We start from the raw sequence: 18,020 nt of genomic DNA, 5'->3' as shown, positions 1-18,020 counted from the left end.
CAATAAATGCTTGACTACAGTAAACTTCTGTAAAGAAAAAAAAAACTATTTTAGACAAATTGTCTCAAGCTCCTATGTCAAATTCTTGAGCTAGCTGCTTTGGAGCTCAGAATAATGAAATGAAAAGAAAAAAGGAAAATAAAAAGGATCATTTGCATTTGAGATTTGAAAAGATACCACCCAACAGCAGTTTATCACCATTTCTAATATTTGCAATAAAGTGTTCACAATATTGACATTTATCCATAATCATGGTTCATCAACAATGATTGTCATGTTTAGCATTTATTAAGAACAGCCCTCTCTTTTTTGAAATATGTAAAACTAGTTGCTGTTCTTACGTCCACTTGAAAGTAGTTTAGTGATTATCGTCTGCAATCAAAGGTTTCAACCAAGTTCCATGTTCTTTACATCACTTACCTTTAATTTCTATTTGTAGATGATTCGGTGAAGTATTGATTTTTTTTTTGTTACGAAATTAGGCCGCATTGTGAATGCAGTTTTCTTGTTCAAGTATTGAACATGGGCTGTATTCCTCCATGAAAATTAAATATTCAGGAAAAGTTGAAGAAAATCTAAATCAAACCAGAAGATTTTTAACATCCCAGTGAGGATAGAATATTGGTCAGTTCTATTTTCAGATGGTGGGGAGGAGATCTATCTAGTTAAGGTGATAAAAAAGATGGTGAAATCTATGTAATGAACCAGTTGCGGATATACTTCTCGTTTAAAAGGCCTTCTGATAGCGAAAGTTTTAACTTTTTTTTTCATTTGCTTAAACAATATCGCAAGCCTTCATACAATTTCGGTGATTTCTGAGCAATAGTTTCGCCTGAAGGCAATTTTAAAATTGGATCATTTAAAAACCTCCCCCTGACCACCCTGTATAAAATGATGTATTGAAAGATTAAGAGTCTAAAAAAACTGATTTTATAATTCTCAGACACATACTTGGAATTGAAAATTAACAGTATATTCAGCACAGATAATGTGCAACTAACATTTTAAGTAATTCTTTACACTATTATTTGAATATAAAAAGGGATGCAAGAAAGTTTAAAAATCGGCATTCATGGAACTTGTTGCGATTCAGGAAACTTTTTCAGCAAAAAGATTGGTTACTAACAGAAAGCTGGTACCCTTGAAATCCTGAGAAGCAATCAGTGACGTTTCGGCTTTTTTTAGTGTAAAAGCAGGAAAATGTTCCACTAAAAGTAAGTAACCTTCCTGAATCTAACCTGCAATCTACCAGAAGAAGTCAGAAACCGTGCAACAAAAGCCTTTCGAAAAAACAACGATCTATCCAAAAAGAAAAAAGAGATGATTTATAGTAATAGCTTGGCACCTTCATGTTGTACCAATGGCAAACTAAAGCATTTTAGCAAATATGGCAGAAGCTAAGATAGAACCACAAGCAAACACCGAACAACCTATTTTGCCTGCAATTCTTGCAAAGTTACAGTATCCATACAATGCGTTTAGACCTTGTTTGCGGGTCAGTCAATCAAAAAGGTCAGTATCTAAAACACTTAATAATGGAGATGAGCGAATCTTCCTACTGGTAGCTAAAATATTTTTTACGACAGTTAGATGCCAGCATTCTTACAGCTTGTATCAATACAGGAAACCTTGCGCAAAGAAAATTCTTGTTTTTCATAGGGAAACCGGTGGAAACCAGTGAAATCCTGGAACGTGACCTGGAAATAATCGGTTACGTTTCGGAAATTTCGTACGATACAGTTATCTATTAATTAAGTAAAATTGCCATTTCTATTCGAGATTACTAGTTCAGGTTCAAGTTCGCCCATAAAATAATGTGTTCATAAGAGTTAATTAGAAGAAATAAGAAAAAAGAAGTTATCAAATTAGCAATATCCATTTTTCTTTCTCTTTCAGCATGAATTTTTATTCCTTTCTTTTCTTAAGAAACTATTTGCCTTGCAGCAAAAGCACAAAGCCGCAATGAAAATTTTCGTGAAAGAGATATTTTGAGAGAATTTGAAGACATTAGTTTATAGCAATAATTGTATTTATCTTCACTGAATTTTATATTGCTGAAATCATATAACCAAAAATTCTGTCAAAATGGTTCATACTGGAATTTATGATTGAATAAAATATTTTGCTTTTGAATTTCTCGAACATAGAATAGACAGGCATTCTCGGAGAAATAAATAGAAATATATCGACACACGAATTCAGTTTTTGCTATATTTGTTTTATTCATAAAGCTCATTCATAAGCGCGGAAACTGCCTAGAGTGACAATTGTAGCTAGAACTTATACTGAAACACTAAAAAAGATTAGACTTTTTACATAAAACGTAAATAAATTATAAAGCTTATAATACGATTGCTGGTACAGGAATGAGTAAAAGTGTTTTTTTTCTGCATGAAAAGTAGTTTATAAGAAATGCTGCACTTCTTAGTGTCAGTTTTTTTTTTTTTTTTTTTTTTTTTTTTAAGCATTACAGACAGATTTATCTACATAATTGCCCTTACAATAACAGAGAGGAACAATTTTTAACAACATTTCTGGTGAGTTAGATTTTGGATCTGTTCTTTTAGCACAGTATTAGAAACTTATAGTCTTTTTCATAAAACATAAATAAATTATAAAGCTTATTTCGTCGCTAAAAACACGAATGGGCGTATCTCAAAAAAAAAAAAAAAAAAAAAAAAAAATCGAAAAATGAGTTATGACTACCACAGAAATGTCCCAAGTCGATTTTATAGCTGACCAATGAGCGTATCTCTACAATAAATAGTAAAAAAGTTACTGTCCCCTCACACTGGTGGCGTTTCTCAAGCAATACAGGGAACTGGAAATCTTTCTACAAAATGCTTAGAAGTGAGATACGCCCATTCGTCTTTTTAGCGACGATTTGTTAATACAAGAATTAGTTAACGGTTTAATTTCTGCATAAAAAGTAGTTTATAAGAAATGCGCCACTTCTTCTAGTGAGTTTATTTCTGTTTTAAGTATTACAGATAGACATTTATCTACATAATGGCCTTAGGGATAACAGAGCGAAACAATTTTTAACAAAACTTCTAGTGAGTTAAATTTTTGAACTGCTTTTTAACAAAATATCCATGCTGATTTCAGAACATTGGATAGTTTTTTTTTCCACAACATTCGTTTTTTTCTCTGCAGTTCGTGTGAATGTGACGCATATGACCACTTTCTGCAGGAGAACCTGTATCATAAGAAGCCCTACTTAACGCCTATTGGCTCTTATGGGTTTCTATACACATTGGCTCCTAATCTCCTACATAGCTACTATACAGTAAGTTCCCGTTAAACCTGCTGTGCCTCTATTTTTGAAACCGTTATTCCTAGATACATACAATTGAAAAACTGGTCAAAATTAGATGCAGATTTTAGATATGAAAACTTTGAAGCGTTAAAAAATAGTGAAATGGTGAATTTTTTCAAAATTTATCTTTTTAGATGGTCCCCAATTCCCCTACATTGTATTTAGGGAAATCACAAGCATAAAAAATAGCTCGAACACAAGAAAATGACAATAGTACCACTAATATTCACCTATATATAAAAAGCAGCGTTTTGTGACGTGTATCACTTTTCATTAACCATCAATAGCATCTTTTTTTTTTGGGGGGGGGGGAGATATAGGGGATAACAATTGTTAAAATTATATGTGTGCATAGAGTGCGTTTTTTCAAGTTGGACGAGATTTCATAGTGTGTTTTTACTAATCATTGAATAAAAATTGCATTTATTTTTCAATTCGCAATGAAAAAGATAAATATTTTGTTTTTTTACTTTGACAATATATCATTCTTCTGTTCCACAATCTCATCTTCGCACGGTCCTTACTAATTTTGAACTCGCATATCTTCCTGAATTTTGATTGTAAATGTCTCAATTTTTTTGAGTTGGAATTATTTCTCAAGGCCATTTTTCTAAATAAAACGCGAGCGATTTGGGGACAATACAGAAAATTCGATTTCGTATTTTCTAACGAAACTCATTTTTCGCCTCTAAATTTTGATATCTTAACTCTGCTTCTTATTTTGAACATTTTTGCAACGGGAAATATACACCTTAGAGTAAAGGTTGTGAAAATAAAGATGCTGCAGGTTAAACGAGGACACGCTGTATTAACCTCCAAAAATAGAAATAAAGTGTTCATTTTCGAATAATTTTTTTTGGGGGGGGGGAAGGGGGACAAATTTTTATTCAATTTATTTTCACGGAAGAAAAATAAATGTTCATCAAAAACACAATTATTAATTACAGGTAATTTTTTGTATCGTATATGCAATAAATGTAATTATTGTTTACCTGACCGATCTTTTCTTTTGTCTCAGATTTTTGAAATATATCCTACAAAATGTGAAAGATTTGCTGTGAGTCCTATGTCACTTGAAACCTTGACTGTGATGGTCTAAAACTGAGATCAACTTTGGATTCAGGGGCCAAAAGTTAGTCAAAAAGAATACACAAATGTAAGTTGGTGAAATCACTGTTTCCCAATGTAGCATGACTTATATTTTTCACTCAAGTATTTTCTAGTTCATAAGTCGGCCTTAATACTGAGCAAGGTGTATACGATCGATACATAAAGTCTGATTGGAGAAAAAAATGTTTCTCTGCCTTTCAATAGGACTTCCATTCCAAGTATCAATCGTTTGATTTCGCTATAATATGGAAACTTTGTTCTTCAATGATGCATGTTTTTTAAGTAGTACAAATTATGAATTGCTCTTGGGTAGAACGAAAATTAAAAGGGGGAAAAATGACCGTTTCATTAATTTGTAGTTTGCAAACATATGAGATGATTAAAAATGTATCAATAATTAAAATGGTTGATTGTATGCTAGAATTTTTTATTCAATTTTGTTGTGTTGTACTTTTATTGAAGAAAAACTATTAATTCCAAGCTAACCCCAACAAAAAGGTTTTGTTAGTTTTTTACTCACAGTTTGCTTATGATTAAAGTAACAGATTCTTTGATTCCAACTTACAACTTCTATTCTGCATTGTAGCTTGAGAGGCGAAAACGAAATGCAGTGTTAATAAGGCAAATACTTTGTCCATCAAATAAAACAATTTTCCTTTTTTTTTGCCTCTTCAAATGCATTAATTTATTAACAGAAGCAACATAAAACGAAAAATTACGATTATGCATCACAGATATTTATACGAAACAAATAAGAAGAAATGCCCGCTATTTTGAAAATAGAAAATAGACGATAGAATATTTGATTATTTTGCAAAGATTTATTGATCTGTCATGCATAACTGAATGATTCTCAAATAAAATTATTGAGGGTTGACGGAGATAATTTATTAAATGCCAAGCTCGGAAGAGCATATTAAATCATTTACAAAAGGAAGGAAATTTTTCGCGTTTGCTATTAATTTAATCGATAAGGAGCCTCACTTTTTTTTTAGCCAGTTCTACTTTTTTTTTAATACTATCGGGAAAAGCTGTAAGTCAAAAAAGATTTGGAAATAAATAAAATTGCTCTCGAGACAGCAATGATCAGTTTTTTCTCTCTCTAATTGTGATAATGTTCTCCAGAATTCTCTCTCTAGAAAACGTACTGAGTTAGGTGAGGGGTATGAAGTATTAGTGGAGTGGCGATATTATAGAGACAGTTTATCTAATTTATTTGTTTTTAAATTGCGGTGGGTTCTCTCAATTTTTTCTGCTTCTGTTACGCAGGTATTTGTCATCATTTTAGCACTGTAGGATATTCTTTGTATAGGTTTTTTATAATGTGGAATTTAAAATTTTGAAGTACTAAATTAAAAATCGAAATAGCATTGCTGTCGGGACAATAGTCGTTTTTTCTCCAATTGTAATAATTGTCTCCGAATTCTCTCCGTGGAAAACATCTAAGTTAAGTGACAGATGTGAAGTGTCAGCGGAGTGTTCGTGCTAGAGTTTGTGTCATGTATTTTTGAATGAAGTGGGTTTTTAATTTTGAAGTGAAACTCCAAAATGCTTTGAAATTCTGATCGGCAAACTTTAATGTAAAGAAATTGACGTAGTCGTTTTTGTGTGATGAATAAGCTCACATGTGCTAAATTGCGCTTAATTACTTTTATTGAAATTTTATATGTGTTCTTACGCCGTACTTGTTACATTTCAGCTGAGTTTCTGTATAAGTCAATTAAATGTGTTTCAAGGAAAAGAATCTTGCAACTGCTTTTGAACTCATTTTAACCACCTTGATTCGTACTGTAGTTAGCAAAAAATATACATTTCACTACAGTATTCTCTGATAGAAAAAAGTCCCAAACTTTTCATAAACGTAAAGCTTTCAAAACGACGTCCACGATTGACAATTTCATTCTTTTGAACTCTTTTTTTAATCACTCTCATTTTCCTCTTATTTGAGTTACTAGTATATCGTTATTGTTGTAATTCAACAGAAACACCCGCTCAGAAGATGCTAAACGGAGAGAAAGATTTTTAAGAGAATATTAATATAGATTTTTAAAAACAATTTTGGTTCTGAAAAAGTCAATTAAAAGTTTTTCAAAGAAAGCAGTCATTGCAACTGCTTTTGAACTCATTTAACTACCTTGATTTTTAATTTAAATAGAAAAAATTACTTATTTCCCTGCAGAATTCTTTGATGGAACAAACTGCCGAGCTTTTCAGAAAAGTAAAGTTTTCAAAACGAAATTTCCGCAATTGGCACTTTTCTTCTTTTGATCTCTTTTTTTTTTTAAATAGCTCTCATTTTCCTCGTATTTGCGTTACTACTTCTTTATTATTGTAATTCAACGCAAACACCCGCTCAGAAGATATTAACCGGAGAGAGGAATTTTTAAGATAGCATTAAAATAGTTTTTTAAAAACACTTTTGTTTTTGAAAAAGTCGATTTAAAGTTTTTCAAAGAACACAATCATTGCAACTGCTTTTGAACTCAGTTTACCATCTCAATTTGTACTTTAATTAGTTAAAAAATATATTTCACCACACTATTAACTGAGAAAGCAAACTGCCGAGTTTTTCAGAAAGGTAAAATTTTCAAACCGAAATATCCGCTGTTGACAATTTCCTTTTGAAGCTTTGTTTTTTTAAAAAATCACTTTCATTTTCCTCTAATTTGCGCCGCTACATCTTTATGATTGCAATTCAACACAAACACCCGCTCAGAAAGATGCTAACTGGAGAAAAAGATTCTTAAGATAATCTTAATACAGATTTTTAAAAACAATTTGGTCACATGTTATATTTAAATGGAGCACCAAAAATTTAAATTGAGTATAACAGATACAGATCAATTCTTAATCTTTTGTCATGTTTAAATTTTGTGCTTTATAGTGAAATAAATTCAATTCTAATCTCTTCCTCCTCTTCAATATAAAAGTTATTGACAAAGAGGAAAAATATAAAATGCTACTGAAGTGTTCGTAATAGGAGAATAAAGGAAAAAACAAAGTCGAAAATCCTAAACTTAGAACGAAATTTCTAAAGTGGTTTTTTAGATTCAATAGTTGAAAAATGAATTTTAAACTTCAAAGTTTCTTACGACTTTGAATGCTTTATAATGGTAAATGCATTTTTATTCTTTTTGTTGAAGAAAGGGCACTTTTCAGACACTATATTTTTTAAGTCACTTTAACTTAAGGTTTGAAAGCTGCTCTTTAGTTGATGGATTTCATTTCATGTTTGGAATAATGTGAGAGCTTCAAAATATTTTTTAAATAAAATAATTTGATTTTAAGCACGTTGAAAAAAACTTTGCAATATTAAAGACTTCATTCTATTTTGAATTCATGCTTTTGTTTGTATTATCTAAGAAACGAGAAAAATTTTAATTCTGAAAAAACTCTTTTTTCTAAAAAAAAAAGATATACATCCAGTCAATGATACTAAACGCAATTTGCTGTTCAGTTATTCATCAATTTCCGAATAGGAACATAGAAATAAACCAGGAATTGCCTTAAAATGCCTCCAATATTTAAAAGAAGCATATTCTTTTCATTCTGTTCTGCAAAAATGCATGCATGAAAATAAAAAATATATGTGTTTTCAAATTGTATAAAGGTAAATCATATATATTTTCATTTCTGTAAATAATTATGTGTTAAACGAGTATCACATCGTTTGTGGAAAGTCTGTAAGTTGGTAAAAGTTATCATGGCTTCCTTTTTTCTTCCTTTTACAAAAAAAAGGTATTGTATTCGCGAAAAAATTTTCACTCAAAAATCGACCTTAATTTCCATTTTGCTTACCCACGAATGAATGTTAATTTTTTTTTCGATTCGACCACACTTTGAAAAGTGCCTAAGAACGTATAGACACGCGAAATATCCATTTTGACGACTCCCGAGTTGGATACAATGAGTTTTCTCGTGACGTCTGTGTGTACGTATGTATGTATGTGCGGATGTGCATATGTGAGTATGTGCGTATGTATGTCGCATAACTCAAGAACGGTATGCCCTAGAAAATTGAAATTTGGTGCGTAGACTCCTAGTGAGGTCTAGTTGGTTGCATTCAGGTGTTTCTAAAGGGGACTTTTGCCCCCTTTTTGGGGGAAAATCATTGTTAATTTCGATGTAAACTCAAGTGGTGTTACAATTTGGCGGACACTTGGCGATATATCGCCAGTCTTTTGATCGCCAAGTTTTGTCGCCAACTTGGGCGACAAATTTGATGGGTTTTTTAATTTTTTTAATTTGGTTTCAATTTGGCCACTGTTGGTGATATTTAGAAAGTAAACTATTGAATCACACTAAAATTGCCAATAATGGGAAAATGACATTAAATTGGAGTAAAAGGAAGTTATGTGAGGCTCACATGAGCTCGTTTTTTTTTTCAAACATGATGTACGAAGAAAAGATTTCGTACGTATTAAAAAATCAAAAGCAGGTAGAAACTTATTGGTAGATTAAACACAAATTAAAAGTAAGAGCGTTTGTGCAATCATCAATCGTTTTTAAAGTTATAAGGAAAATAAGGGAATCTGATAGCTATCATAGCAAAAATAAAATATACGAATATAGCACTAGTTTCTTTTATGCAGCTGAGATAATCTGATAGATGATTAAAAAAAAGGCCATGCATTTCTACTTGATTTTCTGGCTAGCAAAATCTGTGCATTCAAAAAAAAAAAAAATCATCTGCTTAAAGATGGTTATTTATCCCTTGCTTAAATAAGTGTGTTTTTCTCTTTCAGTTCACTACTTTTGGGCAACAAATTACAAACTAGCAGCTTTACTATCTATAATAGGTATTTCATGCTTATGAAATCTGTATATGACCAACATTTAGCTACGTCCATAGCGGTATACTTCATGAAATTAGCCCGAGTGTAGTTTGGTCCCAGTAGCTTGAAACTTGACTTTGAGAGTGTTTATTCATTCTTGGAGAGCTCAGTAAAAGAATAAAATGTTATTGGCACTGTTTTGAGTCGGTTACTGAATTCATCTAGATGATAAAAACTCACAGGGACAGTGAATGTAGACATAAAATAAACTCACAGGCTTCAAGTTACTGGAGCAGAGTCATACTTATTTGATGCTTTAAGTCTGATTTGAGGACCAAGCGTGCTTTGGAATTAAACCCCGGGGGTTCAGCGTTCGGCTGATGACCTGAGCGGAACATCGTCCTTGCACCCCAGAGTTCAGGAAAACTGAGATGGGCGCAGCCAACCTTGGCCCTCATGGGTTTTTGTGCCACTGGGTTTGGCTTTCGTTTAATTCTGATTTGAACCTTCTAAAAACTTACAAATTCGACATTCCATTTTCTACCGTTGGATTTCAATGGTCTCGAACGTCATTATACAGCAATGACATTTTACGTTACCTATTTCTGAAAAATCGTTACCATGCTGGTACGCAGCCGTCGCATTCAAAACCATTCACAAGACGTGTGCTATCACGTTCATGATGGTAGAAGTGATTTAAAGAAGTAAAAGTGAGCTGGTACACAAAGATATCCCAATATTTAGTGACTTTCATTTCAATGGATGTTGAGCGAAGGTAAGATTGATCTTTTAAAAGCGTTTTAATCCACTTACTGCGCAAAAAATCATTTGTTTCGTTTGGTACTATGTGCCACCGTTGTTCATCAAACACCAATTCATTCGGATAAAATAGTCACAGATAATGCAATTTTCTTATGCTTTGCTATGTGTGGCTAATTTTACCCTATCTTCAAAGCACTAAAAAAAAAAAAAATAAATAAATAAAACAAGGGATCGAGCGGTGAAGTTGATGAGAGTAGTTTTGCTTTTCATAGAGATTTCAGGTATGAGAAAAGCTCAAAATAAATAAATAAATAAATAAATAAAATAAAAATTAAAAAAATTAAAAATAAAATAAAATAAAATAAAATAAATAAAAATAAATAAATAAATAATAATAATAATGATATTTGGTTTTTGCTTATAAACTTTAGCAATGGTTTTAAAAATGAGTCTTTTATCTTCTTTTTCGAATTTTTTGGAAAAAAAACGGATTTTTTAGCATGTTTCTAACTAAGTTAAATTACAATGTCTTTACTTAAAAATTTAATTAGTTTTGCCATTTATCATCAAACAAAACAAAACTGCTTGACGCAAAACTACGAAATCTATGAAACATGTTTTTAGGTAAACAAAAAAAATCCATTTTTTATTGGTATATTAAAAGGTATTTAAATGAAATTAATTCTTTAAAACTTCAACGACTCAACATATTTCTTACGTCAACCGACAGTATTCATTGTACTACTCAAAACCTAGTTCATTTCACTCGTTCGTACTTTCCTGTGTACGTGTAAAACAAATAAAAGAAAAAAAAACTGAAGAAATTTTACAGCTTCAATGCAGTTGGAGCCCTTTGAAGCAACGGGCTATTTGTGGTTCACAGCTCACTGAACAAACTTTATCGACCATAAGTTTGTAACGATCCTTTTGCTATTTGCTTGATCCTAAATTACCCTATTTCGAACCATTTCGAAAGAATAGGTATCCAAAGATTTGTTTCTCTAATACATTGAACTAAAATAGGTAGGATTTCGTTAGGAGAAGTAAGTAATGGAAAACAATTTGCATGATGGATCTTACTTAATCTAACTTATGGTCAGGTCCCAGGAAATGTTTTTGCTTTATAAGCTATGAACTCTAAGTGAAACTTCCTATAAATGTTCAAGTTATGGAAATTATGAAAGTAGTATTCTGTCCATGTTTATTTTGGCCAGAAAGATTCGTTTTTTTTTTTTTTTTTTGTTTTTGTAAATGCAGAAATCTGGTTTTGACGTGCTAAATTTCCTATCAAATTCCGTGCTGAAGTTGTGTGGAAATTTTGAACACTGACACTGCAATTTTACTTGACTCAGCCATCAGGGTTACAAAACAATTCCCTTATTTTATAATTCCAATGAAAATCCGACCAAACAAACTAATCCTAAAGGCTAGAAATGTTTTTACACGATTGATTGCAGTAAAACTTATTGTAATTATTGTATGTAAAACCGTTGTGCGTTTAAAGAACATTGAATTTAAATACAAAACCCACAGTGCCGGATTTGCAATTTTCGAAATCGGGGCAAACACTTGAAACTGCCTCCCACACCCATTTTAATGTAAAATTCTAAACCTAGCTTCAACGAAATAGACACAGAAATGGGGTGAATTTGCCGCCCCCAGAAGCTGCCACCCGAAGCAAGAGCCCCCGGCTTTCTCCCTTGAAGCGGGAATTGAAAACTCAATCATAACATTTGTGATTAATTTTCAGCAGGATAATGAATTTTAATAGTTCATGTAAATGCAGAATTAAATCAGAACAATAAAAAGTCAAATTACGAAAAAAGTTAGGCTTTCTTAAAATGCATAAAACAAGCAATTCATTGAAGAAATATGTTTCAAAAGCTGTAAAGATGATTAGTACAGATTTTTTTGTGCATATATTTTAAGAAATACTTTCAAAGAAAAAAAAAGAATAATTGTTGATTTAGGACTTACAGTTTACATAATAATTTATTCTATTGTGTTTAAGCATTCATTTTTAGCTGTTTTAGTTTTTTTTTCTTTTATACTAAATGGTATGTAACATACCCTGGAAACTTATATAAATGTGAAACAAATGTATATTTTACTTTCTTTACTGGAATGATATTTCAATTTAGCCTTCTGGTATCATTTTGCAAACACAATTGTACTTAATTTAGGTTATTTCTTTGGACGTTCATGCTAAAACTGGGTACTTAAAAATATTTCAGATTGACGTAAGTTGTAAGTGTACACAAAAAATACTCAAAATAATCGAGGTTAATGAGAAAAAAACATTAACAGAAATTTAAGTGGACTCCAATTTTTTGTAAAGAACATGAATTTCTGCAAATTAAGGTTTTGTAAACACTAAAATTTCCTGAAATATCTCGCAATGAATTATTAATGTGTTAAAATTGCTTCATGATAATGTTCTATAGTTCCGTTGAAAATTCATTTCAAATGTTTTTTAAATTCGTAAAGAAAAAAAAAATCTGTAGAATAACTGAAGGGGAATTTGCCCAGGATAAGCTATGAAAATATAAACAAATAAAGTGGGAGTTAGTCTAATTGACATAAAATTCTGTTATCTCGAAAAAAAGTTAGAAAACTTTTGTGAAATCAAATTTTTACGAAAATTGTAATTGGTTTTGAATAAAAATGATATCTAAAGAACGTTTAGAAGTGTAACAAAAGACAAAAAAAAAAAAAAAAATGTGTTTGAAATTTTCAAAAGAAAAATTTTGATTTTGACTGTGAGGAAAAAAAGATCATTATATGTGAAAAAATGAAGAAAATCTTTCGTTATAATGCATAGGTACATGAAATGTCTTTGCAGTTACTACACCAAATGAAATAATTCTTACAAGGAAGTTTTGAAAAGTCAACAATGTGAGAATTCAATTCATGCAGTTATTGAAAAACTAATTTTCAAAGCTTTATAAGCTTTGAAATTTCGGAATTTAAACGTATTTCAGACAAAATAATTTTCTCCTGGGACAACAAATAGTTTTTTTTTCTAAAAGCATAAATAAGAAAAAACTAAAACAATGTGACATTTGCGGGAAAATCTTTCCCTTTAAAATAGATAAGCTATATAAATTAGCTGTAATGAATACTTTTTTTCCTCCGACATGGAAAAAAGACTGAATGCTCCCTTTCCACTAAATGAAGGAAATTTTTTAAATGCAAATTTAGTGAACTGTGAATTCAGTTAGACATATTCACACACCATTTAATAATTTCTGACTGAAGCAGTCCAAAAAAGCTTGAAATTTTTATTCTCTACTAAATAGTTCCTTGAAAAGATTTTTTTTTTGGAATGATATCACTAACATGGAATTCTAATAATAATTTGAGACATATTTGACCAAAGCTCAAAACTAGAATATCCTCATATATATAATAGCGAATTCGCTGATCGAGTGATGCTGACGTCATCATCAATGAAACTTGCGCCATGTCATGATAATTTATAATATTTTTTGGTAATGTTTGAGCAAGGCTTCACTCTTGATGCGTTTTTTTATTAATAACTAGCCGCCTGCGGCGACCAGCTGGTTCGCCTTCTTACGCCATTCGCCTTTCTATGCAAGCAGCCACCTACGGCGACTGTTTGGCTAACTTGTCATTTACCTTTTTACTTCAAGTTTGCCGCCCTCCGCGGCTGTTTGAATAAATTTGACAGCAGTATTAATCAATCCATTTCTATCATTTTTTGTGCTATTCACATTTTTAAACCAAGATTGCCGCCTTCGGCGGCTATCTACCCTTAAGATCTATCTCTTAATTTTCCTTCTCTATTTATTTTAACCTCCCCACCCATTTTCTAATAAAAACAAAGATCACTCAAAAAATCGCTTTTTTTTATTTAAGTAGACCAAAAAAAAAAGTTATCTCGAAATTTCCCCGTAGTGTGCAAAAAGTAGCGTTTGACAAAGAAAAAAAATCTCGCTGTTTTTATTGAAATAAATGCGCACAACTATGAAATGTAACCTAATATAAAATATAAATACAGCAAAACGTCCAGCTTGGGCAGGGGGAGGTGGGGGAATGGAAAAAAATATAAATGCAATCCCTAAATAAAGCAAAAAAAAAAAAAAAAAACAAAAGGAAAGAAAAAAAGCAAGCGCTGCAGGTAAAACACGTGGTCATCACTAAATGTAGAAGTAAGCTATATAGGTAAAAAAAAAAAAAAAGATTAACATTTGTTTGCGATTCATCCTAAATATCGAATTGAAATCCAAATAGTGACGTCAGAGACATAAAGATTGAAGAACGCTTTTTTTCGACCGATGCGTGGAAAGACATGATGTGTTCAGCATTAAAAAAATTGTGAAAAAAAACTATTGTGTATTTTTAAAAACCTTTTTCTTCTGAAGAGGGCGAAATGTTTTTACTATTACCAATTTAAATTTTAGAAATGAGGCTTTGATACTTCTCGCAGAATGATATTAGAAAAAAATAAAACTCAGGAAAGAATGCAAATTAAAGGTTTTTTCAAAAATTCTTAAAAAATTCAAAAACTGCTCTATCTTCAAAATTTTTTCATTCAGCATATTAAAAATTAAATTTCCTACGCTATAGTACAAAAAATATTTGTGTGGTGCGATTGGTTCGAGGTCTGTGAGGTAAAACGTACTAAAAAGTGCAAAAAAACACATAAAACATTAAATAACTTTTTTTTTTAATTAAAATTTCAAAAATCGAAACCCGAGGTGCACATCTTCGGTAAAAACTGCAATTGTATACCTAATTTCATCTTTCTAGGCGTTACCGTTTTCCCGGGAAGTGCGCCACACACACACATACAAACATCTTATTTTATTATATGTATAGATACGCGATAAGACGTGTATCGAGTGAAGCCTTGGTTTGACATGCAGGGAAATGCTTTTTTTTTTTTGACAAGGCTGAACTGGATCCGGTATTTCTACTGTTTTACTGGTAAGACTCATTTTAGGAGAATGAAGAAACAAAAAGTGGCCAACAATTAATGCTATCTAATGGAGTTTAAGGTTAATCCACTGGAATTAGGGTTAAAATTTCAACTATCATAATATCGCCAAACAGGCAATTGCTGCGTTCAAATATAGAAGCAATTTTCACCCTTCATACCTTGACGGGCAATTTTCTAGTTTTACAATGACTGCTGAATTTATTTTGTGCTAGTTGGGAAAACTGGGGGCTAATGGGACAGATAATGCATTTACAATATACTTAAAACGGCCAAATCATGTTTTTTAAAGTATGTTTTTACAGATAATACAAACATTTCTCTATTCAAGGATAAAAACTTGAAATTATGACTCCTTTGTTTCAGCAAGAACTTGACTTTTTGTTCCACTGGACTGCGACTGTGGGGTCGAATGGGACTTGCCAAGGATCTAATGGTACAAATGAATTAAACTACTGTATATGGAACTATAACTATTTAATCCTTCACAGAAGGAAATAATTAAAAAAAACTCTATTCTCTACATAATCTTCTAAAAGATCTCAAAAAAAAAAAAAAAAAAAAAAAAAGCAAGATCATGACATGATCAATGTCAGATGATGTTAGCAAAGTTTTAGTATCATTTGCTGCATCAACTCGTACAACCAGTCTGGTCCAACCTGATAGTTTTCGTTACAATTGTTATGTACTGTGGCTTTTGCATATTGATAAGCCAATTTTCTGTATTCAACATTTGTTATTCCCTGATGCATTTTGGAGGCAATAATCAAAATTTCTATTATGGATTTGTCTTATTCAGATGTAAATACCTGATTTGGAACAAATCTAGGGTTCAAAACAAGAGTATTCCCTTTTATCAATATTTTTTTTTAACAGCAGCTAAGCTGTTAAACAAGTCCCTTTTTTGTCATGTTTTTGAGCAGCACAATTGTCTTTTCTTTTGTCATGTCTTTTCTGACATATTTATGGGGACATAGTTATCAACATATTTTTGAGTGATCACGAATTGCTTACTGACAATTTTACTTACTAGGCAATGGTCTCGGATTTTTTTTTCAATTTAACATATGTTAAAATTCATAAAAAAATAAGATAATCGTGTTTTTTGGTTTTGCCAAAAAAATTCTTGGGCCGAAATACAGTTCGCCCCAAGATAGCGGACTGATCACCATTTCTTATTTGTGATTTTCGACAAAATCTTTAAAGTTCTCTGTCTCAGGAACGGTACTACATATTTTGTTGCAAGTCGTTTTATTTAAAAGGTTATTTTTTTCTGTTTAAAAAAATGCTTTATCTTGAAATGTGTGTTTACGTTTTTTCCCATAGTCTTATGGAAAAAGAAATCATTTTTTGGTTTTTCTCAAAAATGTCAATTTCAAAAATTGTAATTTTTTTTTTACTGTTGATTAGTACTACTGAGCACTACATTTCCTAAAAAAGAGAACTTCCACTTTTTTGTTTAACAGATATTAGAGGCATTTGAAAAAAATGAGGATTTTTCAGGAACTCTATATGTAAAAGTAGACTTGAAAATTCAAAACTTTATTTAGCAGCAAGTTGCAAGAAAATACCTGAAAATCGCGTCAAGCTTGAAAATGATGTCAGTGATTTTTTAAACCAACTACCTCATTTATTTAATGATATGGTAAGTTATTGTTTTTGAGTTATTCCATGTCAAGTGATCCAAAGTTTTTCCCCTCATCTTTTTATATTTCTTTGAAATTTAACTCATCAGTTGTACCCTTTGAGGAAATCAAAAGTTCAAATTTTTAGATTTTTATCTCTTTTAGTTTTTTATTTAAAATAATTAGATTTTTAGAAAAGCCCTCTTTTTTTCGTGGATTCTTGAACATAAAATGGACGATGACTCAGCACCAAATATAGGTAGAAAGATTTGGTAAAAATCATTTTAAAGTACATTAGTTGCTGTTTAATATGATGTGCAACATGACTAATTTCATAAAAAGTTTCATTTAAAAAATGAAATTTAAATTTAAAATTTAAATTTCTCAGAAAACGTATGATGTTTTTTTTTAATTTTCAAAAATTTATGTGTATTTTATTTTTTTAGTGCAAAATTTCAAGTTGTGATCTCAATGGAATCATAGTGTTTTGAATTTTTTAATAAATTTTGACTTAAGAAATAATGGTCTTTTTCAGATTCTAATTAGTTAAACATGGGGTTCTCTTACTAGTGATAGTCTAGTAAGTAGTAATTAATCATAACTATACTTGAAATGAGCTGACATGAATTTGTAATTTGGTAATCTCCCTCTCCCTCCCCGCCATACCACCACTTTTTCCCTTTTTTTTTCAAACCTGTATTCAAAATTTAAAAAAAAAAAAAAGCTGTTACGTAAGAGTAATAATCATAAATAACTGAGGCGCATCCAAACATCAGTAGTGACTAAGGCTTATAAATGAGGGGGGGGGGTCATAAAAACTAAAATTCAGGAAAACTTTAACAGACGAATAGAACCACACTCATTTGCAGCTTTTTTTTCGGAAAGTGCGATGGTAAAGGGAGAAGAAGGGGGGAAGGGAGCAATTTGAAATGAAGCTTAACAACATGAAAGGTTATGCTTAAAATAGCAAAATTTGTTTGATCTATAACTGTTTTAATGTATGTATAAATAGATCGCGTTCGGGGGTTTGAGGCCAGTCACAAATGACTGTTCCGGACCCCACCTCCATTCTGCGATGATCTTGGGGCAAACTATTTCTTTTCTCCCTCCAAAACTGAAGGTTGGTGCAAGGGTAGGGGATGAAATGAATCACCAGTAAGATAATCCCATATTTAACTAGTTAGAATCTGAAAAACATTATTTCTTAAGTCAAATTTTATTCAAAAACTCATAAAAATATGATCCTATTGAGATCTCAACTTGAAATTTTGCACAAACAAAGATAAAATACACACAAATTTTGGAGAATTTTAAAAAAAAATCATTATACATTATCTGAGAAATTTAAGGTTTAAATTTAAATTTCATTTTTAAAAAAGCGAAAAGTTTTATAAACCTAGTCATGTTGCAGATCATATTAAACAGCAACTAATGTAGTTTAAAATGCTTTTTACCAAATCTTTCTATTT

Source organism: Uloborus diversus, chromosome 10, assembly GCF_026930045.1.
Source record: "Uloborus diversus isolate 005 chromosome 10, Udiv.v.3.1, whole genome shotgun sequence".
Lineage (NCBI taxonomy): Eukaryota > Metazoa > Arthropoda > Arachnida > Araneae > Uloboridae > Uloborus > Uloborus diversus.
The sequence above is the reverse complement of the archived record's forward strand: the minus strand, read 5'-3'. Positions refer to the sequence as shown.